Source organism: Chlorocebus sabaeus, chromosome 18, assembly GCF_047675955.1.
Source record: "Chlorocebus sabaeus isolate Y175 chromosome 18, mChlSab1.0.hap1, whole genome shotgun sequence".
Classification (NCBI taxonomy): domain Eukaryota; kingdom Metazoa; phylum Chordata; class Mammalia; order Primates; family Cercopithecidae; genus Chlorocebus; species Chlorocebus sabaeus.
This window is the reverse complement of record NC_132921.1, coordinates 25,740,292-25,767,875: the sequence shown is the minus strand read 5'-3', so window position 1 is coordinate 25,767,875 and position 27,584 is coordinate 25,740,292. Positions and strand designations below refer to the sequence as shown.

Genomic DNA, 27,584 nt, shown 5'->3' with positions numbered 1-27,584 from the left:
CAACAATTTATTTTAGCAACTCATCTTTATCTACTTATTACAAAGCATTACATTTATTTTTCTTAGAAATAATAACTCCTTTGTGCACTCATATTTTATCAGTATAAACACCTTTCAATTAAATTATATAGTTACACTAAAAGTACATTCAACATTAACAGGTTTGGTACGATATGCTAATGAATCTTGGTTTATGTGCAACTCAAATGGTGAGAGTGGAAGAACATGGACATGCTTGAGAGTAAACGCTAGCCTTCTGCATGTGTGGACATCAGTCAGCATGTTTTGTTGAGCAGATTGGAGTAAGTCAGTTAAAATGAGGGGCATAGGGACTGGGGGTGAGGCAAAAAGTGATGGCAATGATGATTTATTGAAGTTTCCTTAAAAGAGCTTTACTCTATCTACAAATACGAATTATTCTCAGTGTTGGTGTACTCTTCTACCGGCGTGCTCCCTCCATGTCCTCTCAATGTCCAGCAGCTTGTCTTCTTCCACTGATGTGTTCCTCTCGCTCTCCAGCAGCTTCTGTCTCTGCCTTGCGAGGGTCTTGGCTTTTTATAGGCCCAAAATGAGGGCATGGTGGGCCAGGGTGGTCTTGGAAAATGCAACATTTGGGCACAAAGGCAGAAGCACCTGCCCTCACCTAGGTCTGGGGGGTCTATGGGGTTAGAGCCCTAGCCAGAGACCTGCCTTTCTCTACCCAGCATTTCCCTGCCCTCCGCCTGTATCACCTTCAAGAGGTAGAGGTTCCGTTTTATTTTAATAACCACCACAATTTATTTAACCATTCTTTGATCCACATGTAGAATATTCATGCTAAGCACTCTGCATGCATGATCCTATCTAATCCTAAACAAACTCTTCGCAGAGGTATTATTACTGGATTATACTTATGAGGAAACTGAGATTCACTTTGTAAAGCTTCGAAGTAAAAGAAGCTTGAAAGTCATTGCTGTTGTCAATGCTGCACATCTCCAGACTGGCAGCCTTTGGCTTTATGCTACTAAATATAGCAGTTTCCTTTTTTAAAAATAAACACTTTTTTTTTTTTCTTTTTTTTTTTTTTTTTTTGAGACGGAGTTTCACTCTTGTTGCTCAGGCTGCAGTGCAATGGCCTGATCTTAGCTCACTGCAACCTCTGCCTCCAGGGTTCAAATGATTCTCTTTTTTCGGCCTCCTGAGTAACTGGGATTACAGGCATGTGCCACCACGCCTGGCTAATTTTGTATTTTTACTAGAGACGGGGTTTCACCATATTGGCCAGGCTGGTCTCGAACTGCTTACCTCAGGTGATCCAGTGGCTGCGGCCTCCCAGAGTGCTGAGATAACTGGCGTGAGCCACCATGCCCGGCCGGTTTCCTTTTTGTAATGGGCGGCTGTTCTGTGCTAGGCCTTTAAATGTAGTTGACGTGGAGTCATCACAAGAAGCCTATGAAGTACTATTTATTCAACTATATGGAAGCACAAAGAGTCAGATTTAAATCCAGGTCTATAGTCTCAAAGTCAGTGATTATCCCACCCTATTATATAACAGGTGCATTTGCATATGGCACCTGACTGCTACAATTCACTAGCACATGAGTACACATAAGGTCACATGTAATAGATAACTAGTCCCACAGGATCTGAGCCCCCCTTCACCGGCTCATCCATGAATTCTAGCTCCTTACAATGTCCTTCACTTCAGAGTCATCTTGAAAAGTCACAGACTGGTCCAAGTCACACTGTTCTTATTGTCACCATTGGCTTTTGGCAAGTTGAGCCCAAGATCTGTGATACCAGCACCCCCCTTTACAAACCTGGGCACTATGACACAGCTGTCCTTGCAGAACCAGCAGTTCCTGGACTGACAGGGGTCCCCGATGATTCTTCCAGGCACCGAATCTCACACACCTGTGTTGGCCAAACAGCCTGAAAGGGAAGATGATAACAGCACCCACACATTTCAAGTTTTCTCAGGGCCAAAATACTATAGAGTTTATGAGTTATCTATCTTAGTCAATTCAGGCTTCTATAACAAAGGGTAGACTGGGTGATTTACAAATAACAAATTTTCTTTTCACAGTTCTGGAGACTGGAAGTCCAAGGTGAGACTGCCAGCACAATCAGGTTCTGCTGAGGGTCTTCTTCTGAGCTGCAGGCTGCCAACTTCCCTTTCGATCCTCACATGGCAGAAAGTGGGTGAAAGAGCTCTTGGGAGTCTCTTTGATAAGGACACTAATCCCACCCATTAGGGCTCTACCCTTATGACCTAATCTTTCAACAACTACCACATTCTGAAACCATCACATTAAGGGTTAGAATCCCAACATGTGAATTCTGGGGAGACACAAATATTCAGTCCATTGCAGTATCTTTGTGTTTTAAGTTCGTGTGGAGTCTTTTTCTATTACAAGTGTGTCCATCTCAGTCACAAAGCTCTACAGAGACCCACCACTCCCCTCTGCTCCCAGGTCCTGTGGTGAGGTCTGTTTCCTCATGCTGGGATCTTTCTGATTTATGGTGACATGTCTCTCAGCTGCCCCACTTTTCCTCACTCCACCTGGAGTCATTGCACAGATGACATGTCAGTGTATGTCTGAGGCCCAATCATGGACATAGTGCTTTGTTTCTCAGGGAGCTCTCCAACATTATAAAAACCAGTAGCCACAGAGAAATGCTTAATGGTGGGGCATTGCCTCCCTCACACACTAGCCACTCCCCTTCTAAAGTCCAGCCCATTCACCACTTTGTAGTAACAAGGATCTCATTGAGGGTACATTAGTGTCTTTTGCTGCTGATCAACTTTTTTAAAAATAAAAAAAGTCTCACTTCAGAAAACATGCTGAATTAGGAAGAAGCGGAAAGAAGTGCAATGGATAAGCAAATCACAATCCTCAGGGCTCAACAAGGCATTCTTTCATTGATCACTAATCACTCTGGGGTTCGCCTGACTCTAGTGATCAACATAGCTCCCTAGTCTTGAAGTTCTTCAACCGCAGTCAAAGCTGTTTGACCTGCACATGACAAGCAGATTGATTTCTGGATCCTTATACCGTATAAAACATCACTGTCCCTTGCGGCTGGATTCACTGTCACCCCATGCCTTTTGGAAATGTACTTTTCCCATGAGAAACACCAGCCTCGAGTTCTTCATAGCAAGAGTTTTACCTTGATTTTTTTTCTCACTCCCTTTTTGGTTGCAGAAGCCCTGAGTCTCAGCCTCAATAGCATGTTGCCTTGTTATGGGGTGATATACTTTGTTACTGCTGCTACACTTCATCACATGGTCTGAAATCTGGACCACAATGTATGAGCTGCCCTCTCTGCTCTGGAAGGCAACCATCTCTTGGTGGAGAGGAAAACTCTCCTACTGACTACCTGCCAATGTTAGGCTTTGATCCAGGGCCTACAGTGCCCGCATACCTGTACCTGTACTCCCTCTCTTCACCTGTCTTAATACCTGTATTTACTCTACTAACCAATCTTACTAGAGTTAACTTTCCAGATTTTAGTCTCTTCTGTACCAACCTGCCCACTGCCACCCGAACTCTATGTACTCTGGGAAAAAAAAGAAATCAATTGGGTTGAATTTCTCAAACCCAATCCCTCAGCTCCACTCCATACTTATAACATCCAAACATAGAAGCCCTTAGCAAATATAGCATATTCTGACTTATATTGTCCTTTCTTTTATGGCAAGTATTTTATATACATGTAATTATTTGATTATAGACATACACTAATATTTTTCTCTACATTTAAATTATAAGCTCCTGGCTGGGCACAGTGGCTCACATCTATAATCCCAATACTTTGGGAGGCCAAGGTGAGCAGATCACTTCAGCTCAGGAGTTCAATACCAGCCTAACCAACATGGTGAAACTCTGTCTCTACTAAAACTACAAAAATTAGCTGGGCATGGCATGCACACAAGAATCACTTGAGCCTGAGAGGCGGGAGGCTGCAGTAAGGTGAGACTGCACCACTGCACTCCAGCCTCCGCGATAGAGTGAGACTCTCACTCAAAAAATAAAAAATAAAAAATTATAAGCTCCTTAGAGGCAAACATATACTTAGCACAGTCCCTTATTAAAAGTAGTTGTGCAGAGAAGTATGCTAAATTGAATTTAATCGCTTATGAGATTAACTTCTGTACCTGCATTCTGTAGTGTAATTTCTCAGCTTACTGCCTCTTTCATCTTTTCACAAATATTTACTGAAGGCCTGTTACATTCTGGTAATCTTCCAGGGGTTAACTTTTCAAAGTCAAAGAGACCGGGCGTGGTGGCTCATGCCTGTAACCCCAGCACTTTGGAGGCTGGGGCAAGTGGATTGCTTGAGCTAAGGAGTTCGAGACCAGCCTGGGCAATATGGTGAAACCCCGTCTCTACCCAAAATACAATTAATTACTCAGGTGTGGTGGCACACACTGGTGGTCCCAGCTACTCTGGAGGCTGAGGTTAGAGAATTGCTTGAGCCAGGAGAAAGGGGTTGCAGTGAGCCAAGATGGCACCACTGCATACCAGCCTGAGTGACAGGAGGGAAACCCTGTCTCAAAAAAAAAAAAAAAAAAAAAAAAAAAGAGTCAGTAGAACAGATTCCTTCACAGATACTATATTGCAGGGGAGTTCAACAATAACTAAATTAAAAAATATAAATGTCATTAAGGTAAAAAAGTGGGGGAAATGAATGGAGAAAGGTGAAGTGTGGTGTTTACATGAAGCAGCACTTGAACATTTTCTCTCTTTTTTAGGATAAGCTTCTGGAGGTCTCCATTTTGTTTGCTATTCCTTTTATTTCATTTTAAATGTTTGAACAGCATAGGCTACTAATGGACTTTAGACTTTTAGCAAATACTTTTTGAAATTGTTATGTAAATATATCAGACTTTTAAAAACCTCCTACTTCTTAATTTTTATCCTTTACACATTAAAAATGGAAAAAATAAAACAAATGGATTTTAGTAGATACAGTATATTATCAAATTAGTTTTCTTTTTAACAGCCCTCTCGCTTCAACATTTTCATGAACATCATTTATTTAACAGACAAGACCTATAATCCTTTCTAGTTTCAACAGCAGTTTCTGATTGACAGTAGCAAACTGTATTCACTTATTATTTTTCACAAACCCAAACCCCACTGCCCTGATGCTTAGCTGGCTGACATCCCTGAAAATCTTTGGTGATAATCACTAGAAGAATTAGCAGAAACAGGGAGGCTCTTTGGAGCTACCTTGTGTGCTAACCTGGCGCAGGCACTAGGACCGCCCAGGAGCCGATAGGCAGCCACGCTTCACAGCCCCGTCAGAGGGACTGAGCCGCCTTTGCTGTTACACAGGAAGAGAGCAGGCAGCATCAGTATCGGCTCAGCATCCTTCCCCCTTCTGTTCGATTAGAAGGTATTTACTTGCTATTTATCACTCAGACTTTGAATACTGTCATGTGCCTTTAGTGTTCCCTTAAAATGATGCTCTGAAATGCCGTCCAGCACCTATTGGGTTACTATATTATTTTATGTTAATTTCCACAGCTGATCGAAGCAACAGTGCCATAAAGAAATGGGCTAGATATTTCCAGAGGCTGCAATCTGGAGGCATTTGGAGATGTGAGTACGTTGGTCACAGATCTCTAATGTGTTGGCTGTATTAGTCGTGTCTCTTGACCTTCCTCTTCTTCGTTGAAAGAGCCAATGTGAGATGCCATCTGCATAAAACATCATTCATAAAGCAAATGCAATTAGATGGTGACAGAAACCACTAATGATGGGCCTGAAACTCTACTTTGGAGTGGCTGTGGTTTCCTCTTCCAGCCTGTGGGTTTGCAAGAGAAGCTGGGTTTGCAACTGAGTTTGGATGGGAAAGAGATTATGCTCAGGGCTGCAGACTGCATGCTTGGATTCTGCTTTCTGTTTCCAAAGCTCAAAGACTGTCCTTTCTAATAATTGCCATGGTGCAGTGTAGGAGTCCTTTTATGCTTTCTTTATTTCTGCAAATACTCCTATCATAGATGTGGACTGCCAGAAAACTATTAAGCCATTTGGTGCCTCACAGTGTAAAGCCACTGAAGAGAAATCTAGTTTGCTTTTTCTTAACAATATACCATACACTTTTTCCTGACTCAATACCACAGCTAGTAGATGGCACACAGCAACATTAAAAAACAATGCTAATCTAAGATTCTTTTTTCCTTTTCAAAAATAATCTTGATTATGTGTGATAAGGGAGTAGTTTGCTGTTAGAAAACCCAATGATTATGATTTTATGGCAGAAATGGAAAATTCTTTTTGAGTATTTTACAAATCAATTGAAGGTGCTTTTTAAGAGCCTTGGTGCCAATTTTATGCATTCAAGACTCTTTTAAAACTTTAAAGCCTTCCCAAACTGTTAGATGTGGTTTTGACCACAGTAATTAGTTTAAATTTATATATATTATGCCAAAATGTAATAGGTAAATGTATTCATAAGTGAACAAAATATTAAGTTCTGCTAGTGGTCAGTTCATGAAAAATTGTAAGATAAACAGTATCCTCAAAATTTATTTCGGCAAAGAAAATATTTAACTAAGACACAATGCAAGGCATCAACATTAAAAGTGTGGCTTTAATGACAAGCATTTGTTAAAGAATTTTTAAAATACTTTTAATGGTTCAAAAAGGTATATGTTTAAGTTTCTTATATTTAATATATTGAAACACCCTAAATGTGATTTCAAAATGCTTAGGTATCAAATTTTTGAAAATGTGCCTATAGTTCCCTTAAAACTCTTTATTTGGTAAACAAAAGAGGGGCAGAGGATATGAGGGAGAAAGAGACTAAGTTTTGCTTTACTGGTTTTTTATATTTTGAATATTCTGATATAACATTTACTATATAAGTATGATACCTATACTTTTTAAATGTAAGTAAAATTACAAATGATTGTAATCATTAATTTGCAATATCTTTAGCAAATGAAAAGAAATATATTAAAAAAAGTTTATATTGCTATATAACATTTCTTAGGCAGAGAAAGTCATTTTTTCTAGACAATGACTTGCTTCTGAAGGAAGTTAGGGAAATTAGATTTGGGGCAGTAATAAACTTTCGTTAGTTTCTGAGGCAAAGTAATTTTTTAAACTTATTTTTGCATTGGTGCACCTACAATTTATTTTCAAGTTTGTGTATATTACATATCTTCATAAACTTTGTGTTACTAAAGTTTTCTCCTTTCTCTTTTAAAAATACTTCCTATATTCCAAGTCTGTGAAGAGGACTCAATTTTTCAAATTAAAACTTAGTTTTGAAAATTTTTACCCATCATATAATGATTTGCAGCCTTAAACTTCGGTTTCATGTCAGACTCATCATTACACAGGCCTTGTTAATAATTTTAAATAACTTCATTTTATGTTAAGTATAAAGATTCATTGAATTCAATGATGATAGGGGAAAAATCCCAAGAATGTATGTTTTTATTCAGAATTTGACAGACACACTTTTCAGAACATGAATTTTGAACTTTCTTCCTGAATTTAGGTCCTAAAATTAAGTCCACTGGCTTGACCTAATCAAATGAACACAGTTGGCACAGTACTTAGCAGAAGTTCAGAATTACTAGCAAACAAATGGGACTTAAGCTAAGCAATAAAATGTAAAGGCTAAAACAAATTTGTTAGAATGTGAAAGTATTCTTTCACTGACACTCGTTGACAATTTGTCAATGAGTTTGATGCCTGAGGATATCCCAAGGCCTTGAAAAGTCTTGCAGCCCAAGAGATTCAGGTGGACATCAATATTATATAGATTTACTGGCTAGTGTTAAGGTAGACATTTCTAACAGATGGATTTTAACATGCATATTTTTAGCTAAAAGAGTTCCAATAAATAGTAAATCTTATTCCACCAATTTCACCAACAGCAGTCCTTTTCCATCCACAAAGACAGACAATATTCCCTAACAGAAACTCTTTCATGAATAGAATACTTAGAAAGACATTTCTAAAAGACAGCTTTTACATTATTTCTACATAGGAAAATATAGCATTTACAGTACTAAGCCATCCAGAAGAAGCTAACATAAAGGAAGAAGTTATCAGTAAAATTATTCTGGTATTGCAGTTTGCTTAAAAAAAGTTTTTTTCTGAGCATCTGTATAAGCAGGAAAACATATCTCCTAGTAGAAACGACAGAAAAATGCAATAAGGCATCCAGGGACAAATGGTAGGCCAGTGGGAGACAGTGTTTACTGAATGGATGAAAAAAAGAAATTTAGAAGAATAACAAACGATCTTTTTTTATTTGTCATGAAAGATAATTGCAGTTCTAATATGAGTTTTTAAGAATCTGTTGGCCACATACATACATATGCCACAATAAATAGGAATTACATGTAACTTGAGATTTTCCCATTATGATTTCCCCTTAAATAAAAGACTTAAAGGAAAGAAAATGAGAGTATATGAGTGATGTGTCATCTCCACATCAGTTATAGTTGTCTGAACTGGGAGGCACAAATTATGTGTTTTGTTGGAGTTTGGCAAAAGGCAAAGTTATTATCCATATAGTTTTGGAAGAAGTTTTTCTCCAGAGCAAAGGTTTTGTTGTTTCCAGAACTGGATATTACTTATAAAGAAATAAGTTTGGAGATATAGCAGAAAGCTTTTAAATATGTGAGACTCAGTTTTTGAGTGTAAAGGGCATATATGCAATGTGTTGATGCATTTGTTGATATGCAAGTTTATCCAAAACATTGCTTTAACTCGTCCCTCTTGGTTGACACAACTGTAACTGATGTGAACATGGGAGACGATTAATATACCTTCACTCCTGTTCCCTTAAATATATTATTTGATAGGGAGGAAGTTAACACTAAGGAAGCTTGTCGATAAATATCAATCATGATTTCACAGATGTTTAAATTGCAAATAAGATTTGCTCTTTCACATAATAGTGATCATTGGAGTTTGCATGTTGCAATCAGTGTAAGGTTTTTTAATGTCTTTGGATTATTTTTCATTAATACGTATTAATGATCTCTTGCTATATCGCAAGTATGGGAGTTGGAGCAGTAAACAATTTATGTCCCCCTTTGCACAGTTTCCGTCATTTCATGAAGGACTAGAGGCAAAAAGCAAGCAATTAAATATTATTAACCAAAGGCATTGTTACTAAAATTATGTTGTTATTATTGCTATAATTTATTGCCAATTAAATAAACCAGAATTTATCTGATAAGTGCTAACTGGAAAATTAAAAGACAATACTGTGATAATGAATGACTTCGTGGCATTTTCAGTTAGGGTTGTTTGGAAGACTTCCTGAAAAAGTGATATATCATCAGGGATCCAGGTGAAAAAGTTAACCAGATAATGAGAGGCACGATGCTATGACAGCAAGAGTATGGATATGGAAGCAATTCTGCTGCAGTTTAATTTCATTCTATGTCATTCTTAAACCTTGAAATCTTGAGCAATTTACCCTTGGAGCCCGTTTGATAAAATGTTACAGAATTTTGACAAGGGGAAAAATGAGATGATATACATTGAGTGTCCGTGACACTATGGAAGAATTTAATTTCCATGATGACTTACGAAGTGCTGAGACTTTATGAACTAACTCCTTCAAATACTTCATCCAATAAACAAGTATTTGACGGTTTTACCACTCCTGTGCCCCTTTCTTTAAATTTTTTGGGTGAATTCTATCACAGAGTTGAGGGAGAAAAGACTGGCACTTCCACAGACAACAGAAAAAGAAAGCATTGTTCCTGAATCTTCTAAAGAGCAAGCCTCAACTAGGATCTTTGTTAGATGCAGATGTTATTAATTTTGCTCATCTCCCCAGAAACCACCAACACACTGGTGGATGGGTGTTAATTATGGTGCTGTTCCTCTCAGGCAATACTGGAGTGAGATGACTACATCCACAGAGGTTAGACATAGCCTCTGGCAGGACTGTGCTTACTGGGCTCAGCCCATCACATCCACCTTCTTGAGAAGCTGAGTGAGATGCACATGGCATTTCATAGTGCACAGCACAGTTTTCAGCTCAAGTAGAAGAGGCAATTGATAAAAATAAGTAGTTCTTTGATAAATTTATAGATAAAGAAGGTAGTTCATTGACACTTGGAAAATTCACATCTAAAGATGCTTGGGGTTTTGTCATCTCATAGGCATGCAGCCATGAAATACATACCTGCACACAAACATGCACATGTATTCCCCCAAGCAACAGCTATACATTTTTTTAAAGTAGAAAATTGCTATGTTATGATTTTAAGTATTTTCCTTCTATTGTTCTTGATACTACAGTTATGGATGGATAGGATCAAAATGTTTCAACAATGTTTTTCCCCCAGTTATTTCAAAGGAAAACCTTCCTCCTAGAGTCTATCAGCTGGCTGTATTTGAAGGTATTTTATCAAACAAAAGTCAAAACAGAAAACTAAACTAAATTTTTTTAAAATGGAAAAGTCTGGCAAAGAAAAGAGGCATGGTTGGGGGAAAATGTCTGTGATGGGTTTGGACTTGATTGGGACAACTTCCCAATCTTGTAAAAGAAAATGGAATTCCCCTGAGTGGCAGCCACAGACAAATTGATGTGTTCAGACTAAAATGTGTCCTTGTTCAGAACCAGGAAAGAGCAAAGCCTCTTGCTGAGGATTAAAGAAGCAGTGGGAGAGAGTTAGGCCAGTAAGTAAAATTCAAGTTTATGAGACTTTGTGCTGCTACTTGTCTAAAATCTACCTGCTAATCTGAGGTGCCCCACCGGCATGTTATTAGAGACGTAACTTGATCTACTTGGGTCCTATTCTTTATTGCTTTGTATTGGGATTGGATTTTATGATAATCAACAATATCAGGTATTTTGTCATTTTCTTCAAAAATTTATCTATTATTCAACTATTATGCTTGGAACAACTCTGGAACTTATGTTTATTGCAAATACAACATTAGAAATCTGGAAGGAATAAGTCAGTACAGGAGGTCTACTAATGCCACATATAATATAATCCTGAATATAAGTAGTAATATTGACTGTAAATAATAAAAAATTTTATCGATTATGTAATTCTGAGAGAAACAATAGATAGAGAATTAGATAGATAGATAGATAGATAGATAGATAGATAGACCAGTAGATAAACAGACAGATAAAGTCCCTAGTAACACATCAGCTTTTAAAGACAATCTTCAAGGTATGCATCTAGCAGCTTGCATAATTCTTTCTATCCCACATTTTAATTCAGACAATTGAGTATTTATTTAAAACACCAAATTATTTACAACTTTGTTTTAATTATGATAGCTATGATTCCTTTCAGTGTCACTACCAATTAATCTACCAGTAAATGTCATAAAGCAATAAGGGCAACAGGTCATGAAATATAAATATATTTGTTCATATAAATATTTATTTGCAAAGATGAGACTGTAATCCAACTGTTGGATGGCACCAGAACCATGGCATAGTGGCCAAAATGTGTACTCTTTAGGGAACATATTTTATAAATTCACACTTGGTTTTTCAAATGTGATTTTAGTGATGAGGAGTATCGTGTGTGGAAATGTGGGGAATTTTTATTTACATCAAAAGTTGAATGTCAAAATAGAGGTAAAACTGGCTGAGTCTCACAAAAATACTGATGAAGCAGGAAAAATTTAAAATATTTTAGAAGCATCCAAAAATTCAACCAGGTCAAGAAAGACATGACTTAGCAACAGCATATATATAAAATTACTTAGTAGTTTGAATTCTCAGTAAACTCAATGTGCGTGGACAATGTGATGTGGCTGCTAGAAAAGTTAATGCATGCTTAGGCTACATTAAAGGGAGCAAGGTATCTAGAACATGGGAGATGACAGCCCAATATGTATTACTGGCTGGGTGCCGTGGCTCATGCCTGTAATCCCAGCACTTTGGGAGGCTTAGGTGGGTGGATAACTTGAGATAAGGAGTTCAAGACCAGCCTGGCCAACATGGTGAAACCCCATCCCTAATAAAAGTACAAAAATTAATCAGGTGTGGTGGTGTGCTCCTGAGGTGGGAGAATTGCTTGAACCTGGGAGACGAAGGTTGCAGTGAGCCGAGATCACATGCATTCTAGCCTGGGTAACAGAGTAAGACCCTGTGTCAAAAACAAACGAACAAACAAAAACCTACTGTACTACTGTATTACTCAGTGATTCTGTGTCCAGTTCTGGGCTTCTCACATTAGGAGGGCTCTAGATTCATTAAAAACCATATCAAGGAGATTTTTAAGAGGATGGAGAAGTTTCAAACTTTTTCAAAGGATGAACAGAGGATATTTTGTTTCGTGAACAGAATGGTTAAGAGTAACCTTGATTCTTACTTACGATCTGTCGTTAACGATTTGAACGGCTATCACATGAAAGAGGAATGAGACTTGTACTTCAGGGCACAGTAAGAGAACTTTTCTAGACCAATAGTGTAATCTCAGTGAGAGCTCAGTGGACCTCATTAGGGATGGTGACTCCTGTGGCAGAGAGGTATGTTTCATGGCAATGTGGTGTAGAGGGAAGAACGTGGTTTGAGGAATCAGATCTGTATGACTTATGACTTATCTCTGTGATCTATACTTCTTTAAAAGAAAAATGGGAAGATTGCCTTTCAAGGTTACCAGAATGATTACATGAGATAATATATGTAAAGCACTGAAAACAATAGGTATCCAGTAAACGTTAGTTCTTTTTTTTCTTCCTTCTGTCTCTGGTGGTGATCAACCTTCGAGAACCATTTTAGGGTGAGTTTACTAAGGATTCAAGTTTCTGAACAGTGACTGAACTACATGACTTTAATGTACCTTACTTACCTCATTGAAATTCCATGTAAAAATACAATACTGGATTTCTTTATAGGAGTTGTGTATGTTCTTTAAAAGGTAATATTTGTAGCCTGTATTAGTGCATTCTCATGCTGCTATAAAGAACTGCCCAAGACTGGGTAATTTATAAAGGAAAGAGTTTAATTGCCTCACAGTTCAGCATGGCAGGGGAGGCCTCAGGAAACGTTTGATCATGGCAGAGGGCACCTCTTCACAGGGTGACGGGAGGGAGAATGAGCCTAGTTAAGGGGGAAGCCCCTTATAAAACTATCAGATGTGGTGAGAACTAACTCACTATCACGAGAATAGGATGAGGGAAACTACCCCCATGATTAAATTATCTCCACCTGGTCTCTCCCACAACATGTGGGGATGATGGGAATTACAATTCAAGATGAGATTTGGGTGGGGACACAGCCAAATCATATCATAGTCTATGCAATGTGTTCATAAACACTAGCTTACAGAAAATTTAAAGAACTCTTTGGAATCTAACTTGTTATGGAAATAATTGGTGAACCTGCTGCATAATAAAGTGAAAGAAGACAGCTTCAATATATTGATACCTCATGACAGCTCATCTACGAGACCTGCAGATGTCCTGAAAGTTAGAGTGGAACTAATTTAAAACATTTCACTTTACATGAAACAGCCTGTATTTTCATAAGCAAGGTCCAATATACTACAAATCTACTTTTTAAAGTTAAGTTGAATAATAATTCAAGTAAGAAAGACTCTAGGCCCACTCTTTCCCCCAAGTTCCTCAATAGCCTATTGTATTTTTAAATAAAAGCTCAAGTATCATAAATCTGACGGTTGCAAAGTATATTTAGTATTCCAGTTTAAATTATCTAGGTGATACTGTCATTAAACTGGTGACCACAACATTAAGAAAAAGTGGTTGGCCGAAGAGAATTTCTAACACATCTCACACTGAAGTATGATATCATTTTTGCTTGTTTTCAGGTTTCCAAAAAATTCATGATGTTTAGCAGTAAGATTTTCCCCACAGTCTGCCTTTTAAACTAGCCTGCGTTATGAACATCTATCACACAGACTACACCACTGTTCTTGCTGTTCGCTAACATTCAGCAGAGTTGATTTCAAATTGTTTCACAAAAAAAAACCCTGTTAGGAAGTAGATTTCTAATTTCACACATGATTAAAAGTAAACACACAAAAAGGCCTTTTAACCCATATTTTGAAGGGCACATAGATTTAATTCTACAGTAATAATACTTGAGGAAACATTGTTTTAGATTCTTTTAAAATATATTATGATTTGTATGATTTTCTTTATATAAACACTTCTACCTTCAAATTGTGAATCAGTGTCATTAATTTTGCGGTAATTTCGTTTATTCTGTAAGGGCAATTCTACCTTTTCAACCATTATATTGCCAGTTTTGAAATACATCTATTTTGTAAAGAATCTCTAGACTGCTAATGGGTTTGCTTGTTGGCAAGGATACAGCAGAATAAACAATAACTAAAAATGACCTGTTGTCTTCATTGTCATATCAAAATAAGATTTTATTTAAAAAAAAATAGATTTAAGACAGAGTTTTACTCTTATTGTCTAGGCTAGAGTGCAATGGCACAATCTCAGCTCACTGCAACCTCTACCTCCCGGGTTTAAGCATTCCCCTACCTCAGCCTATAGCTGGGATTACAGGCATGTGCCACCATGCCCAACTGATTTTTGTATTTTTAGTAGAGACAGAATTTCACCATGTTGGCCACGCTGGTCTCGAACTCCTGACCTTACGTGATCTGCCCACCTCGGCCTTCCAAAATGCTGGGATTACAGGTGTGAACTACTGCGCCCAGTCCAGAGTTTATATATATGTGTGTGTGTGTGTGTGTGTATATATATAAAATCTAAATTTGTTAAATACAAATTGACACAGAAGAGTAGAGAGTCAGGTGTATATATAAAATAAAAAGCAAAATGTAAGTCCAAGACAGAAAATTTTGGAAAGCTAACTTTGATTTCAAATTCAACTTCATAAATATGATTTGGGATTTTCTTAGTGGGTGAATAAGGGCAGGTAGGTAAGGTCCATTCTCTTACTTTCAAGAGCTTCAGTTCTGGTAGTGGGGTGCCTCGGAGGCAGATAGCAAAATGTATGCATTAAAACAAGCTTTGTGTAAAGGATGTTAGACAAAAAACTAAATATTTGTGGATGAGTTCTTAATACTAAATAAAGATATTTGTATATTGTTTTAAACAAATTTAGATTTGCCTTTTAGATATAATCACATGCATTACTATAAATTAATTTTTTTCCCTTTTAATATAGTCAGGAAAAATCCACAGCATTTAGCAACAGCACACCTTTGGATAAAACTGTTTATAGTTATATGTTTTGTTTCAGCATCAGTGAGAAAATACACATTATTTTGCCACCATTTAAAATGCTGGTACTCCTTTATTTTAAATAGTGTTTTGTTTCATATGTGGAATATTAAAATCACCTTAACAACTGGCCAGATGAAATAATCACACTCCGTGCTACAGCTCCCTGACTACAACTAAAAACTCTGCATAAAATATGACAGGTTTGAAGGTCTCTGAAAGGACTCTGAAAAGTGAATAAGAACAAGGGGACTTATAGGAAAGTCAGAAATAGAGGGGAGAGTAAGCAGTGTATTTCCTGAGGTTATTACATTCTGTATATCCCAACAGGCTCCAAATCAGTCTAAACTGCAGATCTTTGAACAGGAACACACCAAAAAAGCTTCAGAAAAGTTCACTTCCTCTGGCCAGAAGATGGGAGTGGGATAGGGGTGGGGAGGCTACAGAAAAGCCTTTAGACTCTTCTTGGCCATCCCTATCCAAGTGTCAACAAAGAACTAGTAGCCCTCCCCTCCCTATCATGGGGGTGGCAGTGGGGATGGCAGCCTCAGTGGGGTGAAGTTTTTGTTACCTTTTACTCTTGCACCCCTCAGCTAGAAAGACAATCTCAGACCCTAAGGGGTGAAGCCCATGGTAACTGTCAATCCAGAATCCTCTCCCTAGCAAAATTAAATCTCTCAGAAATAGAGCAAGTTGAGAAAATTATCAAGTGAAAACTAAGCAAATTCATCACTAGTAGGTCTACTTAAAGGAAATACTAAAGGAAGTTCTTTGAGTGGAAGGGAACTGGTTAAAAGGGAAAACCAGCTGGGTGTGGTGGCTTATGCCTGTAATCCTAGCACTTTGGGAGGCAGAGGCAGACTGAGCACTTGAGGTCAGGGGTTTGAGACCAGCCCAGCCAACATGGCAAAATCCTGTCTCTACAAAAAATACAAAAAATTAGCTAGGCCTGGTGGTGCACGCCTGTAATCCCAGCTACTTGAGAGGCTTAGGCAGGAGAATTGCTTTAACCCGGGAGACAGAGGTTGCTGTAAGCCAAGATCACACCAGTATACTTCAGCCTGGAAGACAGAGTAAGACTCTGTCTCAAAAACAAAACAAAACAAAAAAACAAAGGAAACCTGCCTAAAAATTCAGGAATTTTTGTTTAAAAATTAGTAGAAATCTTCAATATCTGAGTAAACAACATGGGCTATTTTTCACCTCTTATATTCATTATAACGTATACGACTGTTAAAAGCAAAAAGCATAACATTGCCTGATGGACTTTGTAACAGGCTGACATAGTTACCTGTGAAAACTGTAACATCAAGGAGACAGTCTACAGGGACTTACATATTTGTAAAGTGTCTATTTATTGGTGCCATTTGGAATATAAAATATCACTCTAAGGAGATTCAGGAAAATTAAAAGGGAAGCATAAAATACAAGGAACCTAGAATTATTAAGTTTAAATATTTACCTAGTAAGAATTTCAAGATAAGAGACTAGGGAGAAAAGGAGAAGAGTGATATTCTAAGGGTTGACGACCAATAGCTTTCCTGAAAAAGGCCAGAAGAAAGACAATAAGCACACTTAACCCCAAGAAGGGTATCTAGAAAGGAGCCTACATCCTCAACATATTACAGTTAGATCGTGGAACACCAATGACAAGAGAAAATTTGAATGAGTTTAAAAGCAAGGTGGAATTAAACTACTAGAAAACAATAACATGGAAATGGGGCAATCATTTGATTTATAGCATTCTAAAGTATTTTGTATTGCTTGAGAAAAGGTTAATTCTGTTAGTTAACTTCAGACATTAAGTCAAGTGTGTTATAAAGTTGTTGAAAAGGAATAAGAGGGAATTTTTAAAGCTTGATTAATCCACAGAAAACAGGCAAGTATAATAGTAAAAACAAGCAAAACAGGCAAGTATAACAGTAAAAACATGCAAAACTTAGTAAATGGAAAGCACAAAATAAATCCCCCATCAAAGAACATGATACTATAAGTGAATTAATCAAAACAACTTTAGATTTAAAAAAAAAATCCACTTATGTGCTTCTTATAAGAGATACCTTTGAGGCAAAAGGACCAGAAAAAAATGTTGAAAGTTAAGCCCAGTCTCACATTAGTTATGTTCAGTTAATGCCTTTTGCTTTAAATGACTCACGAAGAGTTCTAATTTACTGAAGACTCTTTTTCCCCATTTGGTATAATTCACTAGGGAAGGATGCAATAAGAAGTGATAATTTGGGTTTTTTTAAGGTAAAGTCATGCCCACCAGTTTACTTAATATAACATTTTCTGATCAGAAAATATCTTTAAAAAACAAATTTATTTATTCATAATTCTAATTATACATTGTGTTTGGGTAAACCCAAAGAGAGAGGTGAAGAGGTCATATCTTTTTTGACATTTTAGTCTGTCATGTACATCACTGTTTCCATAGATTTAGGAAATGCTCTTGTGTTTAGTCTTTATTTTGTCCTGAAGACGTTATCTGTGCTTATAACTATGTTCAAGTGCATTTGGAATGAAAAACTAACCATAAGTTCCAAAAAGTTGAAAAACAGGTGCTGACATAGACTGCAGCTTCTGACAAATGCATGGTTCTCCGTCAATGCTCCCCCGTCATCATGTCCGCCTCACTTGACAAGTACAATAAACTGGCATCATGCTGTAGTTATATTTGTGCTGCAATTATTTTTTTATTTTTTAATTACCTATATGATATTGTTTGGGTGTGTGTCCCCTCCAAATCTCATGTTGAAATGTGACCTTCAGTGCTGGAGGTGGGGCCCGGTGGAGGTGTTTGGGTCACGGGGGTTGATGCCTCATGAGTGGCTTGGTGCCCTCCCGTGGTTATGAGTTCATATGAGAGCTGATGTTTATGCAGCCTGACTGCTCCTCCTCACTCTCTCGCTCCCTGTCTTGCCATGTAATGTGCTGGCCCCATTTCACCTTCTGCCATGAGTAAAAGCTTCCTGAGCCCTCACCAGAAGCAGATGCCAGCACCATGCTTCCTCTACATCCTGCGCAACCATGAGTCAAAATAAACCACTTTTCTTTATAAAGTAACCAGTCTCAGATATTCCTTTATAGCAGTGCAAGAACGCACTAACACACTATATGACTTTGTTTACATTATTACTGTTTTTCTGGCTGTGAAAGCTTTTGAAAATCTTGGATTGGGATGAAACACATTGTCACTTTTGTTACTGAAGTAATAGTCTTATGTATTTTTTCATTTGAAATTATTTAATTTGGCAATAAGGATTTTAAGAATAAATTCATATCACTAAACAAGGGATAGGTATAATACACAAATGTCTAACAAGCAGATATGAAATGAAGGCTGGAATAGCAATAATCATAGTAGGGAAATAAATTTTAAAGCAGAAAACAATTAGGATTTCAAGGGATTGTAAAATAATGATAAAAGTTATAATTCACTGGTTTAATACATACTGAACCTGTAAGCACCTAATGATGTAGCCAGCCTAAAATGTATTAACAGAATATATAGAGCAGGGAAAAGTGGGCAAATTCACAATCATAGTGAGAGATTTGACCAAAGTTCTTTCAGAAACGGGGCAAAAATTCATAAGGAGATAGGAAGTTTGACCAACACAATTTAAATCTCAATCCAATGGATGCATATGAAATCTTCACCCAATCAGCTGGGCACAGTGACTCACGCTTGTAATCCCAGCACTTTGGGAGGCCGAGGCAGGCGGATCACCTGAGGTTGCGTGTTCGAGACCAGCCTGACCAATGTGGAGAAACCCCGTGTCTACTAAAAATACAAAATTAGCCAGGTGTGGTGGCACATGCCTGTAATCCCAGCTACTTGGGAGGCTGAGGCAGGAGAATTGCTTGAACCCGAGAGGCAACAAGAGTGAAACTCCATCTCAAAAAATAACAACAACAACAAAAGAAATCTTCAACCAATAGAAGTTATTCTTTTTTAAGTATACATACAAATTCTTTTTATGCATAAATGTTTCCAAAAATGTACTAGGTTCCAACACAAAGCAAGTCTCAACAAATGACCAAGATCAATATCATACAATTAACATATTTTACTCACAATATTAAAAAATTATTTTGTAGGCTATTGTAACAGAATCTTAGGATATAGAAGTTTGTATGAACCTTAACAGACTATTTCAATGTCTTTCCTTGGTAAGTTTTAGTTGTTTAAAATTTCCCACTTGTCTAAATTCAAACTAGATCAAAATTTTATTCCAGATCTTTAGCAACTTTGCTGTCAGTATAAAAAAGGTGGAAAGACATACTGAATATTGTGTAAGCTCTCTGATAAAGAATTACCATTTTTTATGTCTTGGCAAGAAGAGAACTCTAGGAAAGACATAAATCTTGTCTCATTCTATGTGCATATCAAAAGTTATCTATCTAAAGAACAAATGGCTCAATAAAAGAGCAATTGCTCCTGGCAAAGTTATTTAAATGGTACTTTTTCATTTAGAATGGATCATGATGGTTGTTATTACAATGAAAAGATTTGGTGTATTCCAGGTCTGTTCGAGTTGTCTTAAGAATGTTCAAGTTTATTTCTTTCAATAATATTCCATCTCTGTTAATATATTTCAAACTTTTCAGTTTTATAATATATAAAGTGACATTTGAAGGAGACATTTGAGATCTTGGCCAACACCCACAGTTTAGAGGTGACAAGCCTGAGGTTCTAAGTGTGACACATCATTACTGGAAACAGAAGCCATGGCTTATGATTCTTAACCAGGTATTTTTGTACCAGAATATAGTTTTGTTAAAATATAATTTTAAAATAAAAAAATCATAACTCTCAGGAAATATGTAATCAACATGTGTAAAAGATTTTCTTTAGCTTATTAGTTAATAAAGAATATCAGTAAGATATAATGACCAGTTCAGAGAGCATTTAAGAAATTAGATATTAATTATCAATTTTAAAAACAAATATTAGGATAAGATTGCTGAGTTAAAAATAAAAGGTATGGAAGTTTTCTGTTCCACCAGACAAAAGTAATTTATATTTCTACAGGACAAACCTCTACAGGTTAACAAGCAACTTCACCAATTCTGGGACTTTTAATCAATAATAACATTGATATGAACTAAATCCCTTCCCCTAGACAATCCTAAGTGGCTTTTTCCCTCATATATTATTGAAAGGACTTTCTGCTCATCTTTTGCCTTATTTTCATGGTTTAGATTAGGTCAACCAACTAGGTCTATATGTCAAATTCAGCTCATCACCTGTTTTGTAAATGAAGTCTTTTTAGTTTTTATTCTTTTAGAGATGGGATTTTGCTCTGTTACCCAGACTGGAGTGTGGTGGCATGATCATAGCTCACTGTAACCTCAAACGCCTGGGCTCAAGCAATCCTCCTCCCTCAGCTTCCCAAGTAGCTGGGACTATAGGTGCACACCACCATGCCTGGCTAATTTTTTAAAATCTTTTGTAGAGATGGGGTCTTGCTATGTTGCATAGGCTGGTCTTACACTCCTTAGCTCAAGTGATCCTCCTGCCTCTGCCTCTCAAAGCACTGGGATTACAGGCATGAGCCACCATACCCAGCTATGAATGAAGTTTTTTGGAGTCCAGGTTTGATTTGATTATTTCTAGGGGTGCATCAATAACATTAATTAATCATACAGTTCTTCTTGAGTTTGCTCTGCCAATCTAGAACTCTACAATATTGAGCAACTACTAAGGCCACAAAATTCACTTCTGTCTAGAAATTTTCAGAAGGAACTTGGGTTGGACTCTTGATCTCTCTTGTTGTTCTTTTCTAAGGCTAGGAAACCAACCCAAAAACATTCCCTCCACTAGATTTTGCCCATAGTACCTATAAATTTAGGTGAAATCTTCTATTCTAGAGGCCCGTCAAATTTGCTAATTTCTTTAGTCTTCCAGAAGTTTACTTCTTTCCTATTCCCTGTCCTAGGACTCTAGAAGCAGGTCCTGCATCTACTCACATATGTTCCTTAATGGTGAGTTGCTGCCATACTTGATTAAATATGAATCCCTCTCAAATATGACACTCCAAGTGTAGATTTGGTTGCTACAGTGATTTAGGCAGTTAAGTTCTGGTAAAAATAGGCAGAGATTCTTATCAATCCTATGCAAGTAACTTATTACCTTGAAAAGTAAGAAGACTCTAAATATTTGCTTCCAAATTTTGAGTGGGTCAGTGACACTTAGATATCATTTAGAACATTTGACTTAAGTTTACAAAAGCATAATGTACTAATATAGCTTAAGAAGAAAGATAGTGATTCTCTATATACTTACTAAAAGTAGAAAATTAAAACAATGTCAGTCATATTCCAGACAAATAATCACAATTAAATTTTCCTCATGAGCTCATTTAGTCCTGGTGATTAATTTTTCTCGCCTTGGATCTGAGGTCAGCGGTCTGCCTTCATGGTAATACGTCTGCTAGTGGACTGAAAGGGGCCTAGGAGATGATGACTCACTCCACTGTAGAGTCAGAGAATTGTCTAAGCCGTGAGAATTTGGAAACCTATCCCTAAGAGCCTGTTCTTTGCAGAGTACTTGATACTGTCTCTTCCATGAGACTCTGAAACTGTCTTTTGTGCCAGATACCAATTCTAGCCTATACCTTAGAGCAGAGACTTCAGGCAAGCACCAGGAAGCAGAGATGTATTGGCTGTGGTTAATTTATTACAATAACCAATAATATAAGAACAAACGACAGTAAAATCTTCCAATAGGTTTTCATAATGACTTGATCAATGTTTTCTCTGAGGGTAAGATTAGATTATGGAAGGCACTGAAGAATCTCCAAAGCCTTTTTAAAAAGCACATAATTTCTGATATATTTATATGAATATTTTAGTTATATAAACAGCCTAAGGAAGCCTGGGCATCTTCTTTGGTTTTATTATTCTTTCCACAAATCTCTTGGAATGGTATTGAACAAGTTAGTAAATAGGAAGCCACCAAACAAACCTAAGTATTTCTAGCATCTTTCATTTTATAAGATAAAAGAACAAATTTCTCAGGTGCCCTCTATGAAACCTGAGAAATAATTCTATGGGTGAATTTTAGGGGATCCAAAGCTGAAATACAATTTTCAAATTATGAATCTCAGACAAACATAAATGTACATATGTGAATAATTTTATACAACACATTAATTAATAAGAACTAGATTTATGGTTCGGGAAAATGTGAGAAATTATGTGTATCTAGACAATTTAACAAAGACTTGTTAAAACAAAATTACTGAGTCACATTATAAAACTGGCCAATATCTACCAGAAATCTTTGACATTACTTGTTCCACCAGGCAAAAATTATTTGCCTATCTAACAGACAAAATTCTACAGATTAACAAGTAATTTTACAAAGACTAGAACCTTTCATTAATAACAATAAATGAGACAAAAGTGCATTCCTCTATACCTGTGCTGTCCAGTAAGGTAGCCCCTAGCTATTTAAACGTGGCTACTTCAATGTAACTTTAATTACAATTAAATCTAATGTAAAAAAAGCAGTTCTTCAGTCACACTCTGCACTTTCCTTGTGTCCAGTAGCTACACTTTCTGAGGCTACCATACTGCACATTACAGAAATGTCTTTGGGACAGAGCTGTGCCTATCTAGACAGTGCTTTTGTGACCATGGCCTTTGTATGATATTACTGGGACATGCTGACCACCTTTTTGCCTTATTTCAGATAATTTTTCTAACACTTTTTTTTTTTGAGATAGAGTCTCACTCTGTTGCCCAGGCTGGAGTGCATCTCAGCTCACTGCAACCTCCACCTCCTGGGTTCAAGCAATTCTCCTGCTTTAGCCTCCTGAGTAACTGGGATTACAGACATCTGCCATCATGCCCAGGTAATTTTTTTTTTTTTTTTTTTTTTTTTTTTTTTTGTAGTTTTAGTAGAGAAAGGGTTTTGCCATGTTGGCCAGGCTGGTCTCGAACTCCTGACCTCAGGTGATCCACCCGCCTTGGCCTCCCAAAGTGCTGGGATTACAGGTATGAGCCACCACTCCTGGCCGACACTTTTGTGATAGAATTTATAACAATTTAAAAGTAAAACTAGGTAGTAAATGCCAGTTGCATGAAAGATCTTTTCATATATCATGATGATGCCAAACTGGATAATTGTATGAGTAAACCAAATTATACATAATAATTTTTGGTAGTGGGCTGGGCGCGGTGGCTCAAGCCTGTAATCCCAGCACTTTGGGAGGCCGAGACGGGCGGATCACGAGGTCAGGAGATCGAGACCAGCCTGGCTAATATGGTGAAACCCCGTCTCTACCAAAAAAATACAAAAAACTAGCCGGGCGTGGTGGCGGGCGCCTGCAGTCCCAGCTACTCGGGAGGCTGAGGCAGGAGAATGGCCTAGACCCGGGAGGCGGAGCTTGCAGTGAGCTGAGATCCGGCCACTGCACTCCGGCCTTGGCGAGAGAGCGAGACTCCGTCTCAAAAAAAAAAATAAATAAAATAAAAATAATAATAATAATAATAATAATAATTTTTGGTAGTGTCACATTATAGAGAAGTGGCTTTAGAGCAACACATACTTTTAAAAATGTATAATATTACCAAAATATAGTACATAGTACATATTACTTGGTTTACTTGGTTTTATAGGGGTTGATTCAGTCAACCTCTACAAAACCATGCAAGTTGGGATATTTGTGAATGGTCTGGTAAAACTGAGTAGGGTCAAAATGGGAAGATGTGAGGTAAGGCAACCGCAGTATCTAAGAAAATTTGTGCTGCCTTTTGCTTCGTATAGAATTTTATTTTTCTATGCTCGATTATGATGAAATGGAATTACAAATATTGCTGCAAAAGTAACTTTCATATTCAATAGAACCTAGTTTTATAATAGCACCCAATAGTGCAGTAAGGAAATACATTATCTGATTGGATGTTATTAAAATGAAGATAGTTAACTTTATAATAAAGAACTACTTTACAATGATTTTCTCATTAGCAAAATGAAAGTCTTGTTTCCCTGAATTTCATTATTGTTGTAAATTTCTTCATTTAGTAAAAAAAATGGCTATTAATAGCTATTAGGTGCCCATTACATAAACAAGATAGAAACCGGGTCTTCCCATCTGGAGGGTGCAGACTGATAAGGAAGATAGAAAATGAATAACTAATTAATAAATTTTATGAAGAAGTACAAAGGGAAGACTCTAGTCTCTGGGTGTGTGTGTGTGGAGGATGCAGTCAAGTAAGTCATCTTCAAGCGAGTGATATTTCAAGAAGACCTGAGGATAAGCAGGGATTTTCTAGGCTAAGGGGGGTTGTGGAGGGAATTGAGTGAGGAATTTCAGGAAGGAGATATCAGGTAGATAAGCCCTGACAAAGGAGATAGCATAAGCATTTGAGTTTTTCATTGTATGGGACACTGCTGGAGGGTCGTATGTAATGGCAAAGTATGAACAAATAAGCTATGTTTTGCCAGACAGAAATGTACACTCACCCACGGGAATGTAATCATCAGGAATGGGAAGCTTTAGGGACTTGAAAGTACAGTTTTTAAATGTTATTTCCTTTTGTGGCAAAAAGAAAGAGAACAAATTGGTACAGATTATCTTCATACATCAGATTGCAGAAGAAAACTGCATAAATAAACCACCTCCAAATGACATGCTTCTCATTCACAATTGCTCAAAATGATTCTCTCTGTGGAAGAAAAAACTACTTACATAGTCATGGACTTTCCACAAAGGTCAGTTTTGAACCGTATCATAGTTTACTTATTCACTGTTGACTCTCTGGTTTATCTTATGCACACAAGGCTTCTTCCCTGGATGGGTTAAGAGTTAAGTCTTGGATGGGCTTATTGGCTTTAGGCATCGGGAAGAGAAAGAGGCTACTCCCTTTGTCTAGAATAACAACCACAATTTTATTGCCAAAAGTACTCAACCTTTATTTATAGTTTCAATTATAGGGCATCTACATTAAGATACGTAAATAACATTAAATTTGATTGCAGAGTTTTATATTAGCTAATGAGTAGATTGATCAAAATTTAATTTTGAAGTTTATCGGGTACATCTTGGCATCATTCTCCCTTTCCACATACCTCTTATGATATATTTATCCAACTCTGTTAGAAATATGTGTTGCTGGGTTTGGCATTCTTTCTTGAATGTGAGCACATAATAATCTTTGTATTTCCAGCACTTACCACTGTGCCTGGCAAAGAGAGATGCTCAATATATGTTTATTGAAAGACTAAACAAGTGAAAAAATGAATGTGAACATACCAGGAGAAAGGAGAAGTCTTTAAATTATTTTCTTAAATAAATGAATTTTTCACTTCAAATGTATGTGATCACATCTAAATTATTTGACTAAATAATATTGAAGAAGCAAGATTTTTCAAACATAAGAATATCAATATAATCATTCATAATATGTTCAACTTTTATTGAACACCAACTAGGTTCAAATCAGCCATAAAAAGAGGTGTCAGATATGCTTCTTGGCCTTCTGGAAACTTGTGACAAAGTTGAACAAGAAAAATGTGTGCTTAAAAATGTAATGGCCAATGTAGAAAATGTATATTAACTGCTGAATAGGTACAATAAAAAGTGAGAGATGCCAGACTTTGGAAAGTAAAGAGAAAGCATCTTACAAATCACAGGTTTATAAGAGAGAAGAGCTTACATATTATACCACACTCCTCTGTTCTTAGATGACTAACCACTGAGTCATAATCTTGTCTTTCTGCATATATTTCTCATTATTTATTTTATAGCTGACTGCCTTTGAATACATTGCTTACATTTTCCACATAAGAAGAACTGGAAAAGAGGAGGAAATGAATATTTATTGATCACCTATTGATATGGTTGGGCTCTGTGTCCCCACCCAAATCTTATCTCAAATTGTAATCCCCATTATCCCCACATATTGAGGGAGGGATCTTGTGAGAGGTGATTGGATCATGGGGGTGGTTTCCCCCATGCTGTTCTCGTGACAGTAAATGAGTTCTCTTGAGATCTGATAGTTTTGTAAGTGACAGTTTCCTCTCTTGCTCTCTCTCTCACCTGCTGCCATGTAAAACATGCCTGATTCCCCTTCCACCATGATTGTAAGTTTCCTGAGGCTTCCCCAGCCATGCAGAACTCTGAGTCAATTAAGCCCCTTTCTTTATAAATTACCCAGTCCCGGGGAAGTTCTTTACAGCAGTGTGAAAATAGACTAATAGACCTATCATATCCCAGGCATTGCAATCAGATTTTTCCATAATGTACCTCTACCTTAAATCCCTTTTTAGAACATAACCACATTCATCTGTTTTTTAATTTAATCTGTACCTTTTGCTAGTTGTGGAACAAAACTTACCTGAATGTTTTTCATAAAACTATTTTGTTGTAATATACTTTACCTAAAATAAGCCTCACCTATTTTAATTGTAAACTCAATGAGTCTTGAAAAATGTATATCTCTGTGCAACCATGGGTATCTTCAAGATAGAGAATATTATCACCCCCCAAATTTCCCTGATGCTTCTTTGCAGTCAACCCTCATCTTGGGCTGCCTTTAATATGCTATTTGTCACTATAAGTTGATTTGCCTTCTCTGGAATTACATATAAATGGATCATACAATATGTACTCTTTTGTATATGTCTGCTTTCACTCGGTGTCATGTGTTTTGTTTCATTTTAATTGATTAGTTTTCAATAGTATTCCACCATATAGAAATACTACCTTTTGGCCAGGTACGGTTGCTCATGCCTATAATCCCAATACTTTGGGAGGCTGAGGCAGGTGGATCACCTGATGTCAGGAGATCGAGACCAGCCTGGCCAACATGGTGAAACCTCATCTCTACTAAAAATACAATAAGTTAACCAGTCATGGTGGCGGGCACTTGTAATCCCATCTACTCGGGAGGCTGAGGCATGAGAATTGCTTGAACCTAGGAGGCGGAGGTTGCAGTGAGCTGAGATCGCGCCATTGCACTCCAACCTGGGCAACAAGAGCGAAGCTCTGTCTCAAAAAAAAAAAAAAAAAAAAAAAAAGAAATATAGAAATACTACCTTTTTAAAATCAATTTTTCCTGTTGATGTACACTTAATCTATCTTTCTTTCTTTCTTTCTTTCTTTCTTTCTTTCTTTCTTTCTTTCTTTCCTTCTTTCTTTCTTTCTTTTCTACTATGAATAAAGTTGCTATGACTTTGATCTTCAAATCTTTGTGTGGCATATTTTTATTTCTCTTGATAAATATCTAAGAGTGGAATGGCTGAGTCACATGCTAAGTGTACATTTAGCTTTGTAAGAAATTGCTAAATTGTATTCCAAAGTGATTATTGCATTTTACTTTCTCCAGTACAAATAGTTTCTCCACATTCTCATCAGCATTTCATATTCTTAATATTTTTAAGTTTAACCCTTCTAGTGGGTATGTAGTAGT

The 27,584-nt window shown here is 37.1% G+C and overlaps 1 protein-coding gene across 1 annotated transcript in view; it reads left to right on the top strand.

Moving 5' to 3' along the window:
• The first annotated feature begins 5,299 nt into the window (after positions 1-5,299).
• The window catches only part of RAB27B (RAB27B, member RAS oncogene family), a 170,604-nt gene continuing 148,319 nt past the window's right edge, over positions 5,300-27,584 (top strand). Inside the window, exons 1-2 of the mRNA XM_008014029.3 lie at positions 5,300-5,382; positions 5,514-5,588. The gene's annotated coding sequence lies outside the window, so the exon portion shown is untranslated. The remainder of the gene's footprint in view (positions 5,383-5,513; positions 5,589-27,584) is intronic.